This window comes from Palaemon carinicauda, chromosome 20 (genome assembly GCF_036898095.1).
Source record: "Palaemon carinicauda isolate YSFRI2023 chromosome 20, ASM3689809v2, whole genome shotgun sequence".
Taxonomy (NCBI): domain Eukaryota; kingdom Metazoa; phylum Arthropoda; class Malacostraca; order Decapoda; family Palaemonidae; genus Palaemon; species Palaemon carinicauda.
Genome location: NC_090744.1, coordinates 19766750 through 19788847, shown reverse-complemented (window position 1 = coordinate 19788847; position 22098 = coordinate 19766750). Strand labels below are relative to the sequence as shown.

The 22098-nt window shown below is 42.7% G+C and overlaps 1 protein-coding gene across 1 annotated transcript in view; it reads left to right on the top strand.

Moving 5' to 3' along the window:
- The first annotated feature begins 6388 nt into the window (after window positions 1-6388).
- Window positions 6389-22098, top strand: part of LOC137660185 (5' exonuclease Apollo-like) — a 44832-nt gene continuing 29122 nt past the window's right edge. Inside the window, exons 1-2 of the mRNA XM_068394891.1 lie at window positions 6389-6493; window positions 9510-9745. The gene's annotated coding sequence lies outside the window, so the exon portion shown is untranslated. The remainder of the gene's footprint in view (window positions 6494-9509; window positions 9746-22098) is intronic.

Below are 22098 nucleotides of genomic sequence, written 5' to 3'. Positions count from 1 at the left end.
GAATGGTAATTTATAGTTGATTCGTAACTTGGCTGGAAAAAGATGCTCTTTAGCTAAATCATCAAGGATATCTTGGCTTTTAAACTCTCCTTTTTCTCCTTATGCTGCCCAGATTGTTCCAAGAACATAAAGGATGGTCACGTCGGACCATATTCTTCAGCATTATGTAAAATTCAAGTAGCATAAATGGTCGGAGGTAAAGTTTTGTATGTCGAGCTACACTTCTAGTGTTGGGTCCAATGTTGACGGACTGATAACTCAAGGTACTATGACATGAGGTTTAGATTTATAGAATATTGACCTGTCCAACTGAGGGAGAACCATGCACTTATCCTCGGCAATTACAAAGGGCGTCACACCATTTGTGAATGAAGACTGCAGTCTCCTTAAACTGATCTTGGGTATCACATTAAATGTATTGACACTTCAGGATAATTATTATTGACTTTAATCTGTCAATAAATGGCGTACAGGATTGTATTGAGATAAATTTAATAGTTCAATTACTGTACATTAATTCTAACTATTTTGTATATTTTTGTGGGGGCGGGTGATCAACTCTTTAAGGCATATTAAACTTATCTCGTTCACAAAATATGATTTATAGGATAGCCTATGCATTTCAATGAATATCTTTTGACAGTAGTATAGGAGCCATTGTAAAAAAGAGGTACTGATTAAGTTAAATTTTTTTGCAGTAATGTCGCGCGACTTTTACCTGTTGCACATTTATCAGCATCATCTTGTCTGTTATTGTTTGTTCCATTTTGCTTATTCTATATTTTATTTTGTATATCCATTCCATCCAGGTTGCTTGCCGTTACTTTACTGCCATTTACCTTCAAATGTAGATACAAGAAAACTTCATGTTAAAAGAAAATACTGTAAAACTAGCCTCAGTTGTATTCCAATGCAAAGTGTATACTACAGCAAGTGATGCGGAAATGAATTTAAAGTTCTGTTTTAAAAATTGTGTAGTATACTGTGTATATGCAATGAAAAATCCATACTAGGACAAGAAATTTTTCTGTCTGTTTTGCAAGTGCCAAGAAGAAAATGTGAAAATTTATATTTACATTGGATTGTTGAAATAAAAGCGCTAAACTTATTAAAAATATATAAAAGGAATGGACAAATGTTTGAATTAGTTAGGAAACATTAAACGAATTTAAAATCATAAATTTGAGACCAGAACTATGTTGAAACCACGACCTAAACAACTGGGAAGTTTCTGGGGAGGAAAAATAATTTTTATCCGTAGATGGAATTTATGGAAATTTGGAGCATTTTTTTCCTTTAGCATTCATTATATGATATTAGTAGAGTTCATTCTAAGCCTCAGTCATACTAGGAAGATTAAGATGATTTAAGAGCAAATATCTTTAAATGGTATAAAGTTTGTAAAAAGTGGTGCACCAGAGAAAGCAAATTTGAACAATCTCATTCACAAAGAAATGAGGCAAATCTGGGAAGACTTTTAGAGGTAAATGCTTCTATTACTATTGTCAATACTGCTGGAGCAGCAAGACCACGACTGTCTTTGCGAGAGAAGGTAGTGTGTACGTCCGTGTACTTGTGGTAGTAGGATGGGGACCATGGCCTTGTTTTAGAAAGAAATTAAGCAAACTACCTAGTTGATCCTGCCAGTTGTCGTAGGATTGGAGAGGGACAGGGTGTAGCCCCTCGTCTTCAACATACTCAGCCCACAATCGACAATGCCTTCTCACAGCTGATTCAAGTAAACAACAATAATAACTAAGGAGAACGTCTGTGTAAAGTCAATGCCATTGAGAGAAGGGAAATGTAAAACTCTCTATCATCCAATTTCTATTGTAAACAGAGGAGCTTTCCTAACCATGTCTTGCAAACGTCCTTTACACGGTCTTTGCCCTTCCGTTCTAGCACTATATGCTGTGTGGATGGACTGCGTATGCCAGCTATGTGGTTCACTATTAAAGTATCGTAATTAACGGATACTAGAGTCTCTGTTTATTTTTATGTTTCCATGAATCAAACATAAGAATCGGCCGGCCTATCATGATGCGAGATGGTAACTATTGTTGGGGTCCTATGATTACAGTATAAAGTTCAATTATAGTACTGTACCATAAAGTTATAACATCTATTACCTACATGCTTTGCACATATTTAGTTGACGAATGCCCACAACCTTAGTTTATGGGCTTAGCAGTTTGGAACCAGGAACCAAAATCCTTATCCCGATTTATTTTAAGGTCTAAAGTGGAAGTAATACTTAAAATTGTTCATTCTTAAGTGAAAAAATTAAAAATTTGGTGTAAGCTAAGAAACTTCGACCTACATTAGCCCAATGAGTGGCCGCAGATTTTTTTACTCTCCAACTACTCGTGGGAGCCTTTGCAGTCTGTGGGGACAGACCGGGTGTAAAATCTCAAAATTTATGAAAAAAAAAAAAATTAAAAAAGGGAAACCAGTACAAGAACACCACTTAACCTAAGTACCCCCCCCCCCACCTAACTTAACCTATGAACCATATCATTACATGCCAGTAGGCTATGACCCCTGCAAACCCCTTAGACTACCATTATTGTTCACTTACCCTAAGACTACGTATTAACTGTATTTTCTCCCCAGCCATCGTTTTCACTCCTGGCAAGGTAACACGTTAATAATTAATAAATCATAAAACTAGCTTCATATTAATAACTTCCCCATAAAGAACATCGATTTGACAATAAGAAAGTTTATGCCTGTCCCAATGAATTACATCCAATCCAAATTATGTTTCTATTAAGTCCAGAAAGAGGCGATATATTATTGAAATAAAACATAACTATCGGTTTAAAGAAAACTCATGAATGTCAAAGGCAAAGAATAATGACAATGCCCTAATGACTGGCCATATATAGGTAGGCTTGCAGGCTCTCCCCCCCAAAAAAACTCCTTAGCTTCCTAGGATAGTGAGGTTGCAGACTTAAAGAAATTACAGTATCAAGTTTGAGCTGGTCTTGGACCACAGTCATATAATCCAATAGGCTACCACAGTGAATACAATACAACCTTTGCAATTGTAAATTTGATAATTTTCTCTCTCTCTCTCTCTCTCTCTCTCTCTCTCTCTCTCTCTCTCTCTCTCTCTCTCTCTCTCTCTCTCTCTCTCTCTCTCTCTCTTGGTTAGTTGTCTGGCTGAAATACATAGAATTTACAATGCAAGGGAAATACGAGACAGGTTACTGAAACAGCATTTATGGGAGTGTCCGTCACTACTACGGTTTATGATAATGTATTGTAGCCTACACACAAAAAAATTAAATAATTATATTGATTATGAACATGAATAAAAGATAGGCAACATCAGCTGGTTTTCATACGGTAATTTTGTGTTTTCAAAATCTTGGATGCAACGCCGTTTGCTTGATAAACTCTATCACAGCACAGTTTTGCAATAATAATAATAATAATAAAGAATACAAGTCACTAATATACGCTATGTTTACTAAAGATTATGAAATTCATCCTACACTTCATGACGTCACATTACTCTATCTTCGTATAAAAACATAATCATATAATTTTTTGTTTTATTAGATTTTAGCTTCTTTTGTCTTCTGACATTCCTTCAAATACTGTATGAAATCCTTTAATAACAATCACAGACAAGGTAACGAACTATGTTGGTTAAAATACGATTGAAGAGTTGTCAACTGATGTCTTATGGCCACACCAACATAACGTAAACCGAAATATTATTTCAATAAAGAGCATCTACAGTATTTTAACAGCCTATTTCATAAAGTACATACATATAAACACTAAAATTAATTGGTATAGCTAGAGCGTTTGAATAACATTTAAGCAAATTTTGGCCCTGTTACTCAAACAGCAACTCATAAATCGAAGGGTGTAGTCGTCATAGCGCAATATATCTGTCCTCTGATTGGCTACTTAATCCTTAACTATGATTGGTTGTCCCCCGTGTTTACTACATCACCCAGACCCCCCTCACATCGTAGCCATAGAAATAGTTAATAATTCCTTATAGAATATTATATTTATTTAAGTTTTGCCATTTAACGAGACATATTACATATTTCATTCTTTATTTAATACAATTTTACGTTTTTACTCATTAAATTGATAATTTATTAGTAGCTTTCTAATTATAAAGAATATAGCTATTTTTTTTTCGTAAATATTGATAGTATGACCCCATCGGAAACCACCAATCATGACAGAGGAAGAATTGGCCAATCAAAGGACAGCTATATCCTGTCACGCAAAGAAAGTTCTTCATACTTATGAGCAGCTGTTTGTTAAACAGTGCAAATTACGAGTTATATTTCTTCAAGCGCTCTAGCTAGGTGAGTCTCGTTATTCTGTTTTATTTATTCATCACTATGTTTATTTTATATTTTCAGTATTCAAATGGATGCTTTTATTGTTGAGGCCTGTTCTTATGAATCAAAATAAGACTTTTTTTTTTTCCTTTTTACATTTTTGTTGCATTTCTCGTATTCAACAAAACAAAACAATATTCATAGTGTGTACTTTATAAATAACAATACCTCTAATTTCTATTTCATTCGCTTTTCTCAAACTGTTATAATGATAATGTTCCACAATGCTGTAAGACCTAATAATGGATTAATTACGTTGTGACTCTATCAGTAGGATGAATAGGCTTTATGCTGTTGCTAAGTGATCGGGACTACATGATATCTAATGGACAATTATTATTATTATTATTATTATTATTATTATTATTATTATTATTATTATTATTATTATTATTATTATTACTTGTTGAAAAACGCAGAATGCATAGGCCAGAGGGCTTAGATTTAAGCAACAAAACTTTTATTTTTGTTGAAATGAGATAATCTTGCTTTTAAATCTATAATGAATTATGTGTAGTATTTAATCACATATAGTTTGCTTTATAAAAAAAATTATTTTTATTATCCAAACTTTCTCCCGTAAGCTAGAGTTTTGAGTTGGTTAAAAGGAAATTGTGGGTGCTATTACTCAACAGCAACTCATAAATCAGAGGAACTCACTCATAGCGGGAAATCTATGTCCTCTGATTGGCTACTGTTGCCCGTGTTTACTATTTGAGCTGGCCCCCTCACATCGTAGCCATAATCATAGTCATAAATTCCTTTTAGAATATTATATTCATTTGATTTTACACAACAACAAGACATATTGTATATTTATTTACATGTCTAATATAGTTTTGAACTTTTATTTACTAATTTATAAATTGATTAGTAGTTTTCTAGTTAAAATAAATATAGCTATTTTACCATATCTCATTTTATTCATTCATAAAAATAGGAAGAATGACGTCATCAGAATATTACCAATCACGAGAGAGAAAGAATTAGCCAATGAAAGGACAGATATTTCCCGCAAAGTTGATGGAGCTCCTCACCTTATGAGCTGCTGTTTAAAATATAGTGCAAATTACCAGATACTTTTTTTCAAACGCTCTAGCTAGGATTCTTTAACTATGATTATTTCGTGCTTTTTTGCATTTAAATGGAGGCTTTCTTGCAATTAGGGGCTCCATATATTTTGTTGTTAAATAGAATAAAATTAGATTTTATACTTTTGCTGCACTTCTCAAATATCACGAAAAAAAAAAGATCTCGGTATGTGCTTCTTGTTTAATAATAATACCTATGGTAGCAGAAGCGTTATTTATTCAAAGTCTTTATTTCAATTGTTTTTATCATAGAATGTTATCATCTTGATGTTTTACACAAGGATATAAGCTCTAATTATGAATTTATTTTGTTATGACGTCACTTGAGTAGGATGAACATGTTAGAAGCTCTGTTGCCTCTACTAAATATATCGAGGAGACGGATTTAATATCCAACTTTATCACTGCCTGTTTAAGACAACGAAGAGACACATATTTAATATTTAAATAGCTAATGTTATTAGATTGAGCAACAATAATCGATACTCTTAATTGAAATGAGGTAAGCCTACTTTTCAATAGTAAAGTTATCAAATATTACCGCTTCATTTGAAATTGAAAATCATTAGCAAAGGGATTGACGTGTCCCATATTTCCTGTGGTTAATCGTTTTCCAGATGATCTCCCTATGAGAGTTTTAAGATACCATTGGACAGAGTGACATAGAACCGTATTAATATGGTTCAAGGGACCAATTTTCTTGTCAGCTTAACCTAACCTTGAGAGCCAACAAATGGCTGCTACCAACAATACTGTGATGCTTGAAATTGCTGTAATAAATCACGAAAATTTAGAAGTAATGGCATATAGATGGGGGAATTTAGAAACACCAACTAAAGATGTTGCCAAATATATTAAAAAGTCTCGAAGTGAGAAGTAAAACCCTGTCTGTGTAATTAATTATTTTTTTTGCAAATCACAACGCTTCTAGTAGTGTGCCCACAATTCACAGATTCACTGTGTTGTGGAGAGAGCAGCGAGGAACCTGGAACATTTTCAAAACTGAGTGCAGAGAATCTTTCAGTTGTGAGTATATTTAACATTCTATGTACATATATATGTAAATCGAGGTCATAAAATTGTCTGTGGGAAATTTGAAATTAGGCTTTGATGTGAAATATGTTTTATCTGACATTCGTCCAATTAGGGTACACAATTCGGGAATCTGGCCTATACATAACCTAATTAGGATAGTATGATAGTTCTTCAGATAGGTTTTTATATGAATTGGATAAATTTGAGATATTTCTGTCATAGATGGAGGTTTACTGTATATTCAAGCTTCTTGAGTCTTTGTATTACGTATATGCAATCGAACCTAACCCTGAAATCCAATGCCAGGTCGTACAGTCGTCTTACTGTCAGTGTGTATTGTAAGCTGGGAGTGTAACGTGACAACAGAAATTTGCCTTCAGTATGTAATCAGTCAGGTTGAAACAATAAGAGTAGCTTCTGTATATCAGCACCCAGTTACTACAACGTGCATGGAAAATGAACTTCCCCGCCCAACCTAACATACAAGTCGTGTCCTGACCTACTTGCCTAATGGTTAGCTAACGCCCTTCTGTGACTCCTCCTTACTCTGCTGTATTCTTAGTTGGCCGTCATCATACATGCAAGTGGCCACTACCATACACTCACCCCCAATGAGATGTTACTCACCCTCAACTTGGGATCCTGTGTCCCTACTATTCAGGGGAAACCATTGTTTTTTCCATCTCAAACTCCTCAACTTGCTTAAACTGACCGGTTTTATTTTACGTAAACCTAGAAATTGTTTGGCTTACCGCCTTAGATTATAATGTAAAATACAAGAATGCAGAGATACATAACCTCTTCTTCTTTAGCCTAGTCAAACCTAACCTGCTGTTTCAGCAGGGAGCAACCCTACCACCTAACCTGACTCTGGGCACCATAATTATAAACGAATTTGCTCATTTGCATATCTTGGTTATTTATTTAAAATATTCGAGCATCTTCCCTCAAAATTTATACTTTGTTGAGTCCATAGTTTTCCTCTTAAGTTATTATTATTATTATTATTATTATTATTATTATTATTATTACTAGCTAAGCTACAACCCTAGTTGGAAACGCAAGATACTATAAGCACAAGGGCTCCAACAGGGGAAAATAGCCCAGTGAGAAAAGGAAGTAGATAAACAATATAAGAAGTAATGAACAATTAAAAGAAAATTATTTTTAAAACATTAACAATATTATAACATATTTAATATATAAACTATAAAAAGACTTATGTCAGCCTGTTCAACATAAAACTATTTGCTGCAGTTTGAACTTTTGGAAATTTTACCGTTTCAACTACCCGATTAGGAAGATCATTCCACAACTTGGTCACAGTTGGAATAAAAATTCTAGAATACTGTGTGGTATTGAGCCTTATGATTGAGAAGGCCATTATTAATCCTATAGAGTGATAGGCCTATCGGTGCACCACTCGCTATTTAGCCAGTTACTTCTCCACTAGTCCTGCATTTCTTTTCGTCATCTTGCTGTCCAGCCTATTATCGTTTCCTACATAGTGCAACTCCCTCTTAACAAGAGAATGGCTTGACGGAGTCACTCGGTTTTAACACTGAATTTCATTTCCTTGTTGAAGCCTTGTGAGAGGCAAGAGGGCTCTCAAACTAGGGGAAATTCCCCCCCCCCCCAGTTTGAATCTAAATTTCTCTTTGTGTATGTATATGTATACAGGATACTATATATGAATTTTTTCACTTTTTTGTTTTATTTTATATTAAAAGGCGGGGATATTTCCACATTCGTTATTACTGCCAGCTTAGATGAATGGGGGAAGGGATCATGGTTGGGAGGTATTTGCATTCCAAGCTATATGCGTGAGTATTGGATGATCTCAGCCATCCTGAAGATGGTTTGGACCTTTTAAGGCAGAACTATTCACAAGGGTTAGGTTATCGGAATCAGGGGGGATTCAATCCTTGAGGTAGGACTATTGGCTTCTGGCCGGAAGCCCATCATTACAGATATGGGGAGGATGATTCCATATTTTCTTGGTCTCAGTTCTAACAGGGGGGTTTAGCTTACATCTGTGCCTCTATATCTGCTTTGGTGCTATCCCAATGGTAGGGTATGGAGTGGACCATCTGGGAAGAATACTGTCACTCTGCCGATGGTGGAGAATGTACTATAATTTTCCGTTCCAACGTGTGATATTTCCTTTAATATTCTTAAGCAGGTAAACCTACCAACAACAAAAAAACAAAAACTAATCAAACACGGCCCTTTCTTATGGAATCTGCTTATAACCATCCCCCTCCCCTGAATATGCTGACTCCCTCCAGGCACTTTGATGATCTCTGCTAGTCTAATTAAGGAAAATTCTGTTGACAACCAAGGAACTAGTAAGGACCGCTCTTCAAATGTTCAGAAACTTAATGGAAATGTAAGGAAATGGAAAGTCATCCATATATGTGTTATACCAGTGAATTGCCATTATGAAGCATTGTGGATGACTTTTCAACCTTACAGTAAAATTCTTGAAATAAGGATGAAATTCAAAGAAAATGAGAAATGAGAAGCATGGATCTCCTTCAGTAATCATGAGCAAGTTTTCAAAGCAGTCTGTGAAATTTCCGAAATAAAAGGTAATAATTATGAGATTTCTATTACCCAAACTGGGGGTAAAACATAACCTCCCTCCAACTTCGTTGGCAGTGGGAACAAAAGACTGATGAATTAGTGATTAGCGTCATCTTGGAAAAGTAATCCAATACCTGAGATAATGCCTTTTTGTATATTGGTTATTGTCTGATAAATACACAGTGCAACAGCCAAAGTATTCATTTACTAGCTGCACTATTAGACAGAGATTGGGGGGATAAGTCCCAACCCCTTTTCCTATTGCTTTCCTTCAAGCTCCTCTTCTCCCTCATCTATAACTCACAAAAAGGTGCTCAGTTGATATATAAGGACTGAATGTTCATTTTGTTTTATACAGAACTTGCTTGTAATATGGATATGTAAAGATACTTATAGAATTTTAATGATAGTTTTCTTTCAGATTTTATGATTCATCTTTAATAAATTGACCAGTATTGATATATGGTACTGAAACACACCGAACAAAACACCTTCAAATCCCTTGACATGAAAAGTTTTGGAAAGTACACTCAGGATGCTATTGAAGTGAATTCAGAATCATAATCTATGTACTTGGAGAAACATTTTGACACTTCTACATGGAGTTGGAAGTACCGTAGATCATGGCTGAAATAACAAATTATATCTAAAAATTAGGTAAGTGAAAAATTGTTTTAAATCTAAAAATTTAGTCATGTGAAGTTCATAAGACTGGTGTGGGTTTCAGTACTTCTTTTTTAGCATGCAGTGTTATTGTTAACAGGTACCAAAGTGTATAATAAGTTTGTTCGTACACAAATACAATTTTCCATCCATAGGGCCTGCCCTGCTGCATTTTTCAGTCAAATTCTTCATACACTGTGGCCTTAATAATTTTACCAGATTTTTTAGTCATGCGCAGAAACATTAAATACCTCTAAAAAGACTCCCTGAAATATTTTAGGGCCAAAATGGAGACTTTCAAATTTTGGAATTTTCCACTCACAGGGCCGGCCTTGCGGCACTTCTCATTGAAAATATGGGGAAAGTTAAATTCCTTGTGTAGCCCTTTTAACAAGAGAATGCCTTGCCGAAGTCATCATGCTTCAGCAGGGAATACCTTATTCATGTTAAAGCATTGTGATGAGCAAGAGGGCTCTCGAAAGTGGAGAAATTGCTCCCCCAGTTCAAATCTAAATTTCTCTCTCTCATCTATTTCTTCTCAATATTACTTTGACCTCCTAATTTTATAAACTTTCTTTCATCTTGCTGTTCTAACTCTTGAGTAATATTTCCCTTATCTTTATATATATATATATATATATATATATATATATGTATATATATATATATATATATATATATATATATTATATATATATATATATATATATATATATATATATATATATATATATATATATATATATATATATATATATATTATACACATATATATATATATATATATATATATATATATATATATATATATATATATATATATATATATATATATATATATATATATATATATATACTGTATACATATATATACTGTATATATATATATATATATATATATATATATATATATATATATATATATATATATATATATACTGTATATTTGTTCCGTAACCGAAATACAAACCACGCTATTTACAAAGGGTTTACTTTTAGCGCAGCTGAAATGACGAGCCAATAGTTTTTAACGAGGGTTAATTACCCCCGCGCTAGTTAGCGGGGGGTGGGGAAGGGTAGCTTGCTACCCCTCCCCCCTCCACACACCGGTGACTTGCTTCACTTCACTTTTGGCTCGGCGGTGATCAGACGTGTCTGTTCATCGCCTTCGTGACAGCCTTTAATTTTCTTCTTTTTCTTTTCAGCTTGTGTGATTGGTTGGAAGTTGACCTTCAGTTATTTTCTTTTATTTAATATGCGGACATGCCCTGGAGTTGCCGGCCGTCCTTGTGGGACTTTCATGTCGGACGTGATTACGGATCCTCACACCCTCTGCCCTCAATGTCGGGGCCGACGGTGCGACCAGGATAACATGTGCCGTGAGTGCAGGGAGTGGTCTGCCTCCCAGTGGGAGAGGTTTGGCCGTCGGCGTAAGAAGAAGTCCAAGAGAGACCGTTCTCCTCCGGGGTTAGCCTTGAAGGAGGAAGGTTCTCGGGACTCTTCTTCCGCCGCCCAAACCTCCTCCGAAGCTCCCCCTCGTCCGCCTCCTAAGGAGAGTCGTCCGAGTGGGAGCGCAGGCCCTTGTTCTGTTTCCCTACCTTCGGTGGGGGGAGAGGGCGTCGCCTCCCATAGCGAGGCGGTTCCCCCTCCTCCTCCGGGGGAGGTTATTGATAATAATACTTTATCCAGTGATGATCTGTTGCAGATTTGGTCGTCCCTGGGGCTTAAGGGCTTGCCCTCCAGGGTCGCTCTTATTGACCTTGTCTCGTTGGGGGCCGCTGTTAAACAGTCGCCGGTGGTAGCGGAGGTAGACCCTCTGTCTATTGTCGACGTCGTGGTGACAGAGGCCTCCGACGTGGCTGGGCCTTCCGACGCAGGTGCTGTTGCTGGTGATGGTGCTCTAGGCTCTCCTCCTCCTTCCGTACATCCTTCGAAGGGGGAAGTGAGTCCTTCGGTCTCGACTGCTGCCCAGCTTCCTTCTGAGGGAAGTGTTTTGAAGGAGACTCCCCTTCGGAGGACCGATGGTCCCGACGATCTCCCCCGAGGCCGCCTCCGCCGTAAGGCTCACCGCCCTCTACGCCACAAGGGCCTCCCTTCCCCTTACAGGGGGACTAAGAGGCGCCTTTTTGGGTCTTCGTCCTCCGGGGGGGACTCTCCTCGTCAGCCTCAACCGACTGCTCCGCCCTCCTTGAACCTCTCTGCGGACCGCTCTCCATCTCCTGCCGGATCTTCGCCTTCTGGAGAACTCGTCACCCGACGGGCAACGGTCCCTTCGGGGCTAAGGGATTCTTCCCTTACGCGAGCAGGGCCAGCGCACAAGCGCTCTCCTGCTCGCCAGCGATCTCCTGCTCGCCAGCGATCTCCTGCTCGTCGACGATCTCCTGCTCGCCAAGACTCTCCTGCTCGCCGACGCTCACCTGCTCGTCGGCTCTCTCCTGAGGTTCGCCCCCCTCGCCAGCGCTCTCCTGCTCGTCAGCTCTCTTCCGAGCGTCAGCGCTCATTTGAGGACCATCGCCCTGCGGTCTCTGACCACCCTTTAGTTCCTGCTGAACTCCCTGCTCACCATCCACCTGGTCCTGTGGCTACGCAACATCGTGCTGCGCGTGTGTCAGAAACACATGTTCGCCAACGCGCCAGCGATCTTCCCGTTCCTGCTCGTGAACCTATCCTCTCACAGGACACGCGTCGACCTTCTGCTCGCCAGCGATCACCAGCTCGCCAGCGATCACCAGCTCGCCAGCGATCACCAGCTCGCCAGCGATCACCAGTTCGCCAGCGATCACCTTCACATGCTGCCCGCCATCGCACGAACCTGCATGATCGCCCGCTTACGCATGCTGCTCCTCATCGCAATACCCTGAACGATCGCCCTCCTGCGGATGCTGATCACCATCGCACAACCCTGCACGATCGCCCGCTTACGCATGCTGCTCGCCATCGCACAACCCTGCACGATCGCCCGCTTTCGCATGCTGCTCCTCATCGCAATACCCTGAACGATCGCCCTCCTGCGGATGCTGATCACCATCGCACCCTTTCACGCGATCATTCACCTGCGCATGCTGCTCGCCATCGCACAACCCTGCACGATCGCCCGCTTACGCATGCTGCTCCTCATCGCACAACCCTGAACGACCGCCTTCCTGCGGATGCTGATCACCATCGCACCCTTTCACGCGATCATTCACCTGCGCATGCTGCTCGCCATCGCACAACCCTGAACGATCGCCCGCTTACGCATGCTGCTCCTCATCGCGCAACCCTGAACGACCGCCCTCTTGCGCGCAATCATTCACCTTCACATGCTGCTCGCCATCGCTTACCATCACGTGATCATTATCGCCAGCGATCTTCTTCACCTACGCGGCAGCACGATCCCTCGCCGTCGCGCCATCGCTTGCGTTCGTCGCCTCGGACACGTGTTCATTTACCTGCCCACCCTCACGCCCACTCGCCTGCGCGCCCGCGTGATCGCTCGCCTGCGCGCCCGCGCGATCGCTCGCCTGCGCGCCCCGCGCGACCGCTCGCCTGCGCGCCCGCGCGACCGCTCGCCTGTGCGCCCGCGCGATCACCCGCGCAACCATTCGCCTTTGCGCGACCGTTCACCCTCGCGCGACCATAGTTCGCGGCGAATTCCACAGCCGGTGGTAGCAGCAGGGACGCGTGCTCCTAGACGGCACTCGGGATCACCTCCATCCAAGCACAGGTTGGTATTGCAGGACGAGGACAGGTCATTACAGCATTCTTCCCCACCTTCTTTTCAGGCAGGTACCGTCGTGTCCACTCCAAAGGATCGCCCGATCCCTTTCACCTTAGCGAGGATTTCGGACTCTGTGTCCTTTGAGCAGCAGACTTGGTTTGGTCCGCTGGCACGGGCGTTAGTGAGGGTTATGAAACCAGCACTCGCCGGCCAGGGTAACAAACCAGCGGCTGTCTCTCCTACGCTGAAGAGAAAGAGAGGAGTGGACTTCGTGGTGACTTCCCCCAGGGCGAAGTTGGTTCCCAAGAGGTCGGTCTCGAGGGTCCCCTCTCCTGCACGAGTACTCTCTCCTTCTCCCGTGGACGAGGCCTTTCCGTCCTCAGGTGAGTCCAGTGGACCGGTAGTCTTCCCCCCGGCACCAGGGGGGGAGACTTCGCTTCAGGCAGGAGAATCGTCTCGTGAGGAAGGGGCCCCTCGAACCTCGTTGTTGGGATCCTGTATCCCTCCTAGGAGGGAGCCCAAGGATTCCAAGACCATCCCTAAATCCTCTGCAAGGATTCGACAGGAACCCATGACTACCCAGGGGAATGTCCACGTATCACCCCAGGAAGAGATTCCTGGGGCAGGAGACTTAGCTGCCAGCCCGCAGGGAGGAGAACAGCAAGAGTCCGAACATGCCTTCTGGCAGGTCCTAAGCCTGATAAGGCAACTTAACAGTCTTACGGATCCAGTCATCCCCCCCGTGAAGGCAAAGACACAATTCTGGATGAAGTGTTCGACGTTCGGAAGGCCCCTAAGACCAGTGCAGCTCTGCCCTGGTCTCGGGGGCTGAAGAGTGCCAGAGCTAGGGCCAATGCTCAGCTCGCACTTCTTGCCTCCTCCAGTCGTTCCACTGCCGGGAACAAACTCATCCCTCCTCCTCGCCTTCAGCAGAGGAGGTATTTCGAGATCCTGGGTGAGCACAACCTCGCTCTTCCGCTCCATCACTCTGTGGAGGAGCTGGCGAAGGGAGTTCCCTTGGAGAAACTCTCTGCCCGGCAGGTGTCGTTCTCGGCGGCAGAGATCCTTAACCACGAGAAGGTCGCTAAGTGTGCCATGCAGGCCACTTCGTGGCTGGACTTCTGGTTAGGATCTCTGGGCATCCTATTGCGAGCTGAGGACTTGTCCAAGGAGACCAATAGGAAGGCCCTAGAGACCTTCTTGCTCTCGGGCACCCGCTCCATCGAGTTCTTGGCGCACCAGGTTACCACCCTGTGGGCCAACTCGGTGTTGAAGCGTCGCGATGCTGTGTCCGAGAGATTCCATCCGAAGGTCCCCGCCGTAGATGTGTGTAGGCTCCGACATGCCTCCCTCCTGGGGGAGAGCCTGTTTGAGCCTCAAGACTTGGAGCGAACGGCTGAGAGGTGGAGGAAATCCAGCACGGACTCCCTCCTCCACAGGGCCCTTACAACTCGGCCCTATAAGCCTCCAGCCCCGCCACAACAGCAGCAACAGCCTCGTAAGGCTCCAAAACAGGCACCGGCAGCTAAGAAAGTGGTGTCTAAGCCCCAGCCCTTTCCAGCCAAGGTCAAGAGGGGTGGTAAGTCCTCCAGGGGAGGCAAGACTTCTAGGGGTGGCGGCCGCGGCCGCAAGCCCTAGGGGTGGCAGTCCCCCTGCGTGTCCACCTGTGGGGGGATGCCTTCAGCGTTGCGTCCGCAGGTGGCAACATCTCGGGGCCGATGCTTGGACGATCTCGGTGATCGGCCAAGGTTATCGCGTCCCGTTCACGTCATCTCAACCTCCCCTGACAGCGAATCCAGTGTCGTTGAGCTCCTATGCCATGGGATCGGCAAAGGGGCTGGCCCTTCAGGCCGAAGTCAAGACCATGTTCGAGAAGGGTGCTCTCAGGAGGTCGTGGACGGCTCTCCAGGCTTCTTCAGTCGACTCTTTCTTGTAAAGAAGGCTACTGGAGACTGGAGACCCGTCATCGATCTCTCGGCTCTGAACAGGTTTGTCAAACAAACCCGGTTCAGCATGGAGACAGCAGACACAGTCAGACTTGCGGTGAGACCACAAGACTTCATGTGTACACTGGATCTAAAGGATGCGTACTTCCAGATCCCAATCCATCCGTCTTCCAGGAAGTACCTGAGATTCTGCCTAGACAACAAGATCTACCAGTTCAAGGTGCTGTGTTTCGGTCTCTCCACAGCTCCTCAGGTGTTCACCAGAGTGTTCACCCTGATTTCGACTTGGGCGCACAGGAACGGCATTCGTCTCCTTCGTTACCTAGACGATTGGCTGATCCTAGCAGACTCGGAGTCGACCCTTCTTCGACACCGAGACAGGCTTCTAGAGCTTTGCCAGGATCTGGGGATCGTGGTAAACCTCGAGAAGTCCTCTCTGCAGCCGTCCCAACGACTGGTTTATCTAGGCATGCTAATAGACACCAATCTCCACAAAGCCTTTCCATCAGACGACCGGATAGCAAGGCTGAGGAGGGTGGCGGAACCTTTCCTCAGGCGAAAAGAACTCCCCGCCCAATCGTGGTTGCGTCTCTTGGGCCACCTATCCTCCCTGGCCCGTCTGGTTCCAAACAGCCGCCTCAGGATGAGATCCCTTCAATGGCGGCTCAAGTCCCGGTGGAATCAAGGATCCGATTCCCCGGACACTCTGATCCCAATGGGGTCTCTGGAACAGACGGACTTGCGGTGGTGGCTGGCCGACGAGAACCTGCGAAAGGGAGTGAGTCTTCTCGTCCTTCCCCCGGAATTGACTCTGTTTTCGGACGCGTCAAAAGAAGGGTGGGGGGCGCACGTTCTGAACCAGAGGGCCTCAGGCCTTTGGTCAGAATCAGAAAAGTGCCTACACATCAACCTGCTAGAATTGAAGGCCGTCTTTCTGGCCCTTCAACAGTTCCAACGGTTCCTGGCGGGTCACTCCGTGGTGGTGATGAGCGACAACACCACGGTAGTGGCTTATATCAACAAGCAGGGAGGCACTTTTTCGCAACAGCTATCCCATCTTGCAGTAGAGACTCTGAGGTGGACCGAAACCCACTCGATAACACTATCAGCTCGCTTCATTCCTGGCAAGAGGAATGTGCTCGCCGACAGTCTGAGCAGGGCTTCGCAGATAGTGAGTACCGAGTGGTCTTTGGATCCTCAGATAGCCAACAAAGTCCTGACTTTGTGGGGTTCCCCGACGGTGGACTTGTTCGCGACAGCCTTGAACTTCAAGCTGCCCCTGTACTGCTCACCAGTCCCGGACCCCAAGGCACTCTGGCAAGATGCTTTCCAGCAACGGTGGGACAACATCGACGTGTACGCCTTCCCACCATTCTGTCTGATGAGAAGGGTGCTCAACAGGACCAGACTATCGGTCAACTGTTCCATGACTCTAGTAGCTCCGCTATGGCATCACGCGGAATGGTTTCCGGACCTTCTGCAACTCCTGACGGAACTCCCAAGGGAGCTTCCTCCACGACACGAGCTTCTCAGACAACCCCACTCCGGTGTCCCTCACAGGGCCGTAGCCTCGCTTCGGCTTCACGCCTGGAGACTATCCAGCGTCTCCTCGCGGAGAGAGGCTTTTTGCAACAGGTTGCGGAGAGAATGTCTCGGCACCTGCGAAGGTCCTCTGAGGGAGTCTACCAAGCGAAGTGGAGAGTCTTTTGTGGTTGGTGTCGTGGAAGGGGTATCTCTCCACTCGATGCCACTATTCCAGCAATAGCGGACTTCCTTGTGTATCTGCGAGAAGAAATGCGCCTTTCTGTCTCGGCAGTGAAAGGCTATCGCTCAGCCTTAAGCTTGGCCTTCAGATTGAAGGGCGTGGATATTTCTTCATCGCTAGAACTCTCTTTACTCATACGTAGCTATGAGCTTACCTGCCCCCAGTCGGAAGTGAGACCCCCTCCTTGGAACGTGGTTCGAGTTCTCAGGTCTCTCAAGAGACCTCCCTTCGAGCCATTACGCCAGGCCTCCGATCGCCACCTGTCTTGGAAGACGGCTTTCCTACTCGCCTTGGCCTCGGCCAAGCGAGTTAGTGAACTTCATGGTCTCTCGTACGACATCGCCCATTCAAGGGGATGGGGGGAGGTAACGTTCAGGTTCGTCCCTGAGTTTGTGGCCAAGACTCAGAATCCTGGAGTGCCGGATCCTCGGTTCGACTCTTTCAGGATCGCGAGTCTCCGTTCTGTAACAAACGACCCAGACCAGCTGCTACTATGCCCAGTGAGGTGTCTGAGGTACTACTTGAAGAGAACGGCTGCAGTCCGTCCTCATGTGCGAGCTTTGTTTGTGAGCACAGGCAGGACAAAGAGGAGGGTCACAAGGAACACCATCTCTGCTTGGATTCGAAGGGTTATCCACCATGCCCTGAATCCTGACCCTCCTCCGTCACGTCGCCCTCGGGCCCACGATGTCAGGGGTATTGCTACATCCCTGGCCTTCAAGAGAAACTTCTCTGTGACGCAGGTACTTCAAGCGGGGGTCTGGAAGCGTCAAACGACCTTCACAGCCCACTACCTGCAAGACGTGACCCACAGGAGCCTCGATACGTTCTCTATCGGCCCTGTGGTGGCTGCACAACAGCTGGTCTAACCTCAGGCTCCTTTTTGGACAAGTAGCAGTAGGTTGAGGGCGTTGTTACCCGGTCTTAGTCTGTGTGAATGAAAGAGTATGTCTGACCCTTACTTCTTTCTTCATTCTCCCCTCTCTTGGGGAAGCAGCATCCTGGTCCTCGCATAGCTGACCTCGACCTCTGCAGGTAACCCATGCTTCTTTGTGCTCCTAGTATTAAGCTTAATACTGTTGCGTCTCCCATACCCTGACGAGGTGGTATGGGGAACGTCCTATCCTAGAATTCCTATCTGAAGGTCTCAAGGTCAACTTCATAGGACGAGTCACACTCTCCTCCTCACACTACTTATGTAGGCCACTCGTTCCTAGCGATGCTAGGAACCTGTGAGGTACAGGGGCTCCCTCTCTCTAGTGCTGCTCACTAAGGGATCGAGCCCCCGGGCAAGCCGAAGTCAGTAAGGCTGGGGACTTTCCACCCTTCCTAAGGGGTAAGTCACCCTTTGTAAATAGCGTGGTTTGTATTTCGGTTACGGAACAAATGACAAATTCGAAGATAATTTGTATTTTTCCTAACCATACAAACCTTAGCTATTTACACATATGTGCCCGCCATCCCTGACCCCCAAGTCAAGTCCTACCTCTAAGTGAAGTGAAGCAAGTCACCGGTGTGTGGAGGGGGGAGGGGTAGCAAGCTACCCTTCCCCACCCCCCGCTAACTAGCGCGGGGGTAATTAACCCTCGTTAAAAACTATTGGCTCGTCATTTCAGCTGCGCTAAAAGTAAACCCTTTGTAAATAGCTAAGGTTTGTATGGTTAGGAAAAATACAAATTATCTTCGAATTTGTCATATTTCCTTTATTATTTATTTATTTATTAATTAATTTTTTTTAGATGGCATGGATATTTCCACATTCATTATTACTGTCTGCTTAGGTGAATTTGAGAAGTGATTACAGTTGGGAGGTTTTTCCATTCAAAGCCATATGTAAGATTATTGGATGATCTCGGCCATCCCGAAAATGGTTTGGACTTTTTTTGGCAGAACTATTCTCAAGGGTTGGGTCATCGGAATCTTGGGGGATCCAGTCCTTGAGGTAGGACTCTAGGCTTCTGGCAGGAACCCCATCATTACAGATATGGGGAGGATGGTTCTATATTTTCTTAGTCTCAGTTCTAACAGGTGGGTTTAGCTTACACCTGTGCCTCTATATCTGTTTTGGTGCTATCCCCCGGGTAGGGTATAGAATGGACCATTTGGGAAGTATACTCTCACTGTGTCGATATTGGAGAATGCAAATTTCCTCTCCAATGTATGATACTTTCTTAATATTCTCAAGCAAGTAAACCCCCCCCCCAAAAAAAAAAAAAAAAAACTTTGACTATGGACCCTACAAAAACTTACTCACCCTTTGGATATGCTAATTCTCCCCGCCCCCTCCTGGCACTGTTGACGACCTCTAATTTAATTAGGGAAAATTCTGTTGATGACCTCGGAACTAGAAAGGGCCATTCTACTGATATTCCAAAATCTAGTAATTTGGGTAACACAAGGAAACTTCGAATCCTTCATGTTACTCAAACTCCAATAGAGACAAACTGATAACCTATATAAAGCATTTCAGTGCTATGGATATATAAAAGAAATAAGAAAGTATCTTGAAGATACAAAATGGGATTCATGGATATCTTAAGATACAAAATGGGATTCATGGATATCTTAAGATACAAAATGGGATTCATGGATAGCTTATAAGATTCATGACGAAGCATTTAATGCAATATCTAATATTAGTAATATTGAAATTAATAGCTTGAATATAATGGCTGCTCATTGCAATAAGGTACCAAAGGATTTGGATGTGTATAGACCTTCCAACTGGTTTGAAAAAGATGTTGGTTTAGTTATTCCTTCCCAGAGAAAGCCGAAACCACCAATGTGGCTTTTAGCTAAATCTATTGGGGTTACAGGGAATTATTTCAAAATATGCAAATTAATTTAGAAAAAAAGTAGGAATTATTGCACGAGGAGATATATCTTGTTTTAGAATATAAAGTTACCTTTTCCATGCCAAATCATGCACACAATCCGTAATACTGTCCAACCTGACAAGTAATGGTGATATTACACTAAATGCTAAACCCCACCTAAATTTTAGCTATGGAAGGGAGTAGTTCTGTATGAATTTACAGAGGAGATAATGGACGTATGTCCAGTAAATGTATGAAAAGTACAAAAAGTCCCAGGTACATCAATGATTATCCTTACTTTCCAGGATGCTGATGTACTTTCCATATTATTATTGAAAATTAAATGATTAAAGTTCGACACTTCAAGCAGAAGCAACTGCAATGTTTTAAATTTGGACACCTGTCTAAACTTTGCAAAAATGAAAATATGTGTGGTATTTGCTCTAAATCTCACCATGGAGAATGTGCACTTGAGACCAGGTGTTTAAATTGCAACTCAAATCATAAATCCACTGAGAGGAGCTGCGAGCTGTATAAGTTGGAAGAAGCTGCCCTCAACAAATCCAGTTTAGAACATATAAGTATGGGACTTGCCAAAAGACCATTAAATAGATTAAATAGCTATGCAAAGGCATTAAAATAAAACCCACTTAGTACTGCCGATATTTCTAAAAAAATAAATATAACATCTAAAGATAAAATGCTGCATGACAAAGTAAGTATATTGCCTCCTGAGGCTTTGCCATGGTGTATTAACACTGGGGTATTGCCCATCTCTGTCTAACCTTTGTCCCCCATTACAAAAAAGTAGTACAAACCTTTCTCAGGCCCTGTCCTTGCCTGATTTGATGGAGGTTCCACTTAAAACCAACTTACCTGGTGCACCTGTAGTGGGGAAGGTGCAAAAGCCTAGAAGCTCACCACATTTTAATCGAAAAAGAAAGAAACTTCCATATCTCTCACCCCCTTCCATAAGAAACATTAAAGTTACGACATCAAATAAATTTTTGATGTTTCTGATCAACCAGAAGATAACTTGAATTAATTAGAAATTCAAGTTGATGTCCACTTTCTGCCTAAACAAATAGATCAAAAGGACTCGGAGACAAAGACAAATGTAAAACCCAATATATCAAGAAACCTCTGGGAAATAGTGTTAGATCAAAAATTGCCAATGGGAAAACTTCATCCCAGTGGTCTTCCAGAAAATAAACTATATTTTTTTCTTCCAGTTTGCAATGGAATTATCAGGGTTTAAGAACTTAAGCTCCTCACTCATAGAAAAGAATGTGACTAACTTAGAAGCCAGATATCTTTTTATGGAACATGTTGCCGAACTTAGGGAATCAACTTTTATATATACTGATGGCTCCAAATCTGATGCTGGTGTTGGATTTGGAATATATAGAAATGCTTTTAATTGTAGAGGTACACTTCTTTTAACATCTTATATATTTACTGCCAACCTATTGGCATACTAACCACTATTGAAAATATAGCATTAAAAGGTGATGCAAGAAGTGTCCTACAAGCTTTAGAAGTTTGTAATTCTAGTAACCCTTTAGTTTTAGAGTTTAGTGAGTTTTTATTATTGGACTGAGAGGTATAACAATGCTATTTTGTTGGCTTCCAGCACACGTAGGTGTGTTTTGGAATGAGAAGGCAGATTTACTAGCAAAGAATGCTGCAACTGTGTTGCTACCAGAAAGGTATCCCACCCTCTGTAATGATTTTTTACCAGCAATAGGAATTTGTTTTATAATAATTGGCAACAAAATTGGGATAGTTTAGAAGGAAATAAGGTAAGGGAAATAACTGTTATATGTCCTTGGAGGTATAACATGATACCCAAATGGGGAAGACTACTCTTTGTCATCTCTGCATTAGTTTACTCGGTTAACAAAAGTGTTTCTGATGACTGGGCAACACCAGCCATATTGCGATGACTGTTTGGTAACCTTGACAGTGATGCACATGTTGACCAAATGCCTCACTTTTAACGCCTTAAGAAATATATATCTGTTTGAGGCTCAAGGTGGGGATGGCAGGTTTATCCTTGCTAATATTCTTGGACATGATGAGTCGTACCATTCTAGCAGTTTTTTTTAGAAATATTTCAG